At 44.1% G+C, this 5886-nt stretch overlaps 1 pseudogene; it reads right to left on the reverse strand.

The window, feature by feature from the left end:
- Nucleotides 1–740: 740 nt before the first annotated feature.
- LOC119249915 (60S ribosomal protein L28-like) lies at nt 741–1296 on the reverse strand (annotated as a pseudogene).
- Nucleotides 1297–5886: the final 4590 nt, after the last annotated feature.

Consider the following 5886-nt stretch of genomic DNA (forward strand, 5'->3'; position numbering starts at 1 on the left):
TCTTAATAAATGGTGTTGGTAAAAACCAGATAAACACATGCACTGCACTGGAATTGAACCCTTATCTCATACCACTCTCAAAAAATAGCTCAAAATGGATAAAAAATGTAAACATAACGAGGTACTATAAAACACATAAGAAAATATAGGGAAGAATTTCCTCAACATAGGCCTTAAGAATGACTTTTAGAATATGACTCCAAAGAACACACAATAAAAATAAGACTCAACTAGTGGGACTACATCAAACTTAAAAGTTTTTGCACAGCAAGACACAGTTATCACAATGAAAAGGCAATCTACAGAGTGGGAGAAATTTTGTGTAAATCAAGTATCAGATAAAAGGCGAATATCCAAAATTTCCCTTTAAAAACATATACAAATTAGTAACAAAAATCTGTTCTAAAATTTGGCAGATATTTCCAACAACATGGATGGAAACTGGAGAGATTATACTAAGTGAAACAAGTTAGAAGGAAAATGACAAATATGAGATGGTTTTACTCATGTGGAAAATAGAGGAAAAAAACTAAAGGAACACACAAAAATAACCCAAAAACAAAGCTTAGAAATTTGACTGCAGAATTTAGGCTAACAGAGGGATATTGGGGCAGTATGGGGAGCAGAGACAGGAGGCTATCCCCCTCTGTCCAACCTGAAATTTTATTTTATTTTATTTTATTTTATTTTATTTATTTATTTATTTGGAGTTAGGGGACACCTTTATTGCTGGGGGCCACTCAGGAGCTCTTGGTGGGGCAGGTCCTCTTCCTCTTCACCATCACGGGCTTCTGGCTGCGTAGGATGGCTCTGGCCCTGCGGATGGCGGCCATGCGCAGGTCAGGCCGGTACTTGTTCTTGCAGATCATGTGGCGGATGCTGCTGAGCGTGGCCCGGGCGTTCTTGCTGATGGTGGTCCGCGCGTAGGAGGTGGCCCGGCTTCTGCTGGCTGGCTCAGTGCTTCATGTCGATCACCATGCCCTTGCTGTCGGCAGCCGGATCCACACCACCGTCTTGTGGTGGATCCGCCCGTTGTAGCAGATAAAATAGATAAAAGACTTGGATGTAAAACCTGAAACCATAAGCTACATAGAGAAAACAAAGGTAAAACATTTCATGCCATAGCTTTACCAATGTATTTAGTGATTCATCCCCAACAGCGGGCCTTGAGGTTGTTGGGCTCGGTGCTGTAGGTCTGCTTGTTCCTCTTGATGAGGAAGCTGGAGCAGTTCCGGACTACCATCCACTGCAGATGCGCGGACATGTCGGCGGCTCCTCTTGTATGGCCAGAGACCCAACCTGAAATTTTTTTTTTAAAATAAATTTTATTTTTATATTCCCCATGCAATTGCAATCCCCTTATTTTGACCCCAATCCCTCCCCGCCCTCCCCCCCCACCCCCATAGAGTGTCTCTGGTTCACAGTTTTTTGTTGATGATTTTGATTTTACTTTCTTATAGTTATTCATTTCCTGGTCCCTTATTTAAGTTTTCTAGATTCCTGCGATGAGTGAGACCATCCGGTATTTTCTTTTTCTTTCCGGGTTATTTTGCTGAGCATGATCCCTTCCAGAGCCATCCATGTTGCTGCAAATTGCATGTGTTTATCTTTTTTGAATGCTGAGTAATATTCCATGGTGTATATGTACCACATCTTCTTGATCCAGTCATCTATTTTGGCCCAACCTGAAATTTTAAAGTAAGTTTTCTCCTGGATCTGAGATCCCTCAATATATATTATAAAGACATAATAATTTATTTTGTTAAAGATTTATGTATTTATACAAGAACCAGGGGACAGGCCAGATGCACAGGAGGGTAAGAGGATTCACCAGAGACAGAGTGGGGAACAGAACAGGCAGACTGACGAAATACACTGCTGAGGGGAGCAGCGGGTGCAACAGGAGTAGTCTACTGCACTACGTGGGACTCTCGCCTGCAGGCTGGGATCAAATCAGCACTAAAAAGGCTGTGGACAGCTTCACAGCAAGGCGCTCAACGCCTGTGCCACCAGGAGAGGCCCAAGACATAATAATTTAAACAGCCTGGTACTGGAACAAAAGCAGACACACAGACCAATGCAACAGAATTGAGAGGCCAGTTTAAACTGACATCTATATGGACAGTTAATCTATGACAAAGTGTCTAAGAACATATACTGGAAGAGGGATCATCTCTTCATGAAATGGTGCTGAGGAAACTGGACAGCTGCATACAAAAAAAGTACACCATTACCTCATACCACATATAAATAGAAATTCAAAATAGATAAAAGACTTGGATGTAAAACCTAAAACCATAAGCTACATAGAAGAAGAAAACAAAAGTAAAACATTTCATGCCATAGCTTTACCAATGTATTTAGTGATTCATCCCCAACAGCAAGAACAACAAAAGAGAACACCAGCAACTGGGACTAAATCAAACTAAAAAGCTTCCAAGTGAAAGAAATCATAGCTAAAATGAAAAGACATCCTACTGAATGGGAGAGAGAACATTCACTAACCATACAAATGACAAAGAATTGCTATCAAAGATACATAAAGAACTCATAAAATTCGACAAAAGCAAAACAAACAACCCAATCAAAAAATGGGCAGAGGAATTAAACAGACACTTCTCCAGAGAAGAAATTCAGTTGACCAACAGGTATATGAGAAAATGTTCACCATCACCTATTATTAGAGAAATGGATATCAAGACCACTATGAAATAATATATTTATTACACCTGGGAGAATGTCCCATACCAAAAGTTGCAGAAACAACAAGTCTTGGAGAAGTTGTGAAGAAAATGGAGCGCTTTTACACTTCTGATAGGAATTATAACTAGTCCAGCCCTAATAGAATTCAGTATGGTGGTGTCTCAAAACATTAGAAATTGATGTGCCATCTGACTTAGTAACTCCACTTGAAAAGCATCCGTCTGAAATATCAAAAACAATAATTCAAAAGGAAACTTGCACTCCCATGTTTATTCCAGCAATATTTATGATGTGTGAAATTATGGAAATAACCTAAGTTCCCTAAAACAGATGCATGGATCAAGAAGATACAATATATATGCACAATGGAATATTAGCCTGTAATCAAAATAGATAAATTCATGCCATTTGCAGCAACATGGATGGTACTGGAAGGGATAAAGCTAAGTGAAGTAAGTCAGAGAGAGAAACGAATATCAGATGTTGTCACTAATATCTGTAATGTAACATAAATCAATTAATAATTAGTTAAGAATAAACTTTAGGGGGGGCGGAGCAACCATGGCGGCGAGGAGACGCTGCGAGTAAGATCTCTCATTAAAAAAAAGTTAATATAGGGAGGAAAAGCGGCAGGTCCCAGTGAGAACTGGAACACGGAAGATAAACGGGTGACTCCAGCAAACTGCCCGAAGAAGAAAGTTGCCATAAAAGAGGACCAGAAGGGAGGAAAGCGCAGAACCCTGCTCCCCTCCCCCGCCCACAGAGTCGGCACTCTCCGACCAGCAGAGAGGAGGAAAACAACAAACTAAAACGACCAACAAGAACGAACTACGCAGCAAGCGGGGACTGTGAGAGGAAAGGAACTATTGCAGCCACCACACCCGTGAACGGGAGCTGTGGAGAATTCTGCAGGATTCGCCACGGTGGTGAGCTCCAGGCGCCATTAAAGAGAGACCCCGCCCCCAGGAAGGAGACCAGGACCAGCACACAGCCCCGGGCCGCCGGTAAGCTTGCATGGAAAAGCGGTGCGCTGGAAAAGCAGACGCGGATCGGGATTGCGCAGAAAAGCGGCGCGGATCGGAAACGGGATCGCGCGGCGGAAAAGCATTGCGGGTTGCAAAAGCAGTGCGGTTGAAAAGCAAACGCGGATCCGGATCGGATCGCAGCTGCCCAGGTCCCCGCCTGCGACCTAGGCTTGCGGGGAGACGCGCGGAGGCCCTCACTGTGTGAACAGGAACCAGGCGCCCATGCACGGGAGCGGGATTCCAAATGCGCCATTCCGCGCCACTGAACTGGGCTACAGCCCGCGTCCTGGAACTGAGGGCTTTGGAACTGAGACCTGGGACACGAAATTAGGGGTGTGGGTTCCCCACGACGGTGGGGCACAAGGCAGACACAGCACCCCAAAGCCGTTGAGGTGTACCCCTACCATCCCCGCTCTGTTCCCTGTCCCACGGGGTGGATAATCAGCTCCCTAAGGGCTCTAGGAGAGATCTCTGGCGCCACCTACGACTTGAAACCAGCAGAGGCTCCTGAAGGAGCTAGTGGCCAGCTGGGGAGTTAGCCCACGCCGGGCCCCTTCCGACCAGTAGTCTGAGTCCACAGGGGGAGCGAGCACCCTCAGCCGGGGCAGACCAGGTGCGCAGAAGAGTGTGCCTGAGACCGGACGTGCAGGGAGGGAGTGTGTCCCACATCACCATTCTAGAACAGGGACATTTCTTCAGTAAAGACTACCTGCAGAAGGCTTCCTCAGGAGCCAGAGGTGAGCGGGGGAAGTTCGCCCATGCCAGACACCCTCGGGCCTGCAGTCCAAGCCCAGAGGGGGTTGCAGGAACCCACCACCAGGGCAGACCAGGCGCACAAGGGGAGTGTGCCCCACATCGGCATTTTAGAACAGGGACCTTTCTCCAGTAAAGGCTGCTTGAAACTGACAGATGACTCCTGGAGGAACCAGAGGGGAGCGGAGAAGCTCACCCAAGATGCCGGCCAGTCCCAACAACACAGTGTCCCAACGCATACGGCAAATTAGAAAACAGACAGTAGGGAGGAGAAGAACCACACGCAACCTAGCTACTCCCCAGGGAAAAAGCACACCACAAAAAGAAAACCAGCCCCCAGATTGCAACGACAGTAACTTGGAAGAACTTCTGAGCCTTCCAGAAAGAGAATTTAAAAATTGCCGTGATTAAAAAACTGACAGAAGTCATAAAGGAAAACAATGATAAGGGAAAAAATAATCAATGATCAGAAGAATGAAATTGAGTCCCTAAAGAGGGAAGTAAAAGAAATGCAGGAGATCAAAGAATTAATGGAAGAACTAAAGAATTCTGGGAAAAGCAAATGATGAAAGCAGAATAGATGAAATGGAAGAACGAATAAGTTCTCTTGAAGACACAGAAATAAAAGAACCAAAACAGAAAAGGAAAGAGAAGTACGAAGGAAAAAGAACGAAGAAAGACTTAGGGAACTATCTGACTCCATGAGGAAAGGAAATATGAGAGAGTTATAGGAATACCAGAAGGAGAGGAGAGAGAAGTAGGAACAGAGAAAATTTTCAAAGAGATAATTGAAGTAAGAAGGAACTTCCCCAAATGTGAAGAAGGAGCTGAAATTGATTACAAGAAGCAAGAAGAACACCAAATCCACGACGAAAGGAAAAATACAGCAAGACACATAATAGTAAAGCTCCCAAGAATCCAGGACAAGGAAAAAATAATGAAGCTGGCAAGAAGGGAAGAAACAGACTAACATTCAAAGGAAAGCCAATCAGGCTGACATCAGACTTCTCCGAGAAGAAACACTACGGAAGGAGAGAGTGGAGGGACATAGTCAACAGACTCCAAGAAAACAGATGCCAACCAAGGATCCTCTATCCCGCAAAGCTCTCCTTCCGCTTTGAAGAAAGAATATGGACTTCCCAGACAAACAGAAACTCCGGAATTTCATTACAACTAAACCCCCACTCCAAAAAATACTACAAGGAATCCTAAAGCCAGAACCTCAGAGGATGATGAATCACATGAAAGAAGGCCCAAAAAAAAAAAAAAAGGTTATTAAAGAATAAATAAATATAAATCAAAGGAAAGACAAACACAATGGCAAATACAGATGTTAACATATCAATATTAACTCTAAATGTAAATGGACTAAACTCTTCAATAAAAAGACACAGAGTTGCAGCCT

Source organism: Talpa occidentalis, unplaced genomic scaffold (genome assembly GCF_014898055.3).
Source record: "Talpa occidentalis isolate TD23 unplaced genomic scaffold, MPIMG_talOcc4v2.1, whole genome shotgun sequence".
Classification (NCBI taxonomy): domain Eukaryota; kingdom Metazoa; phylum Chordata; class Mammalia; order Eulipotyphla; family Talpidae; genus Talpa; species Talpa occidentalis.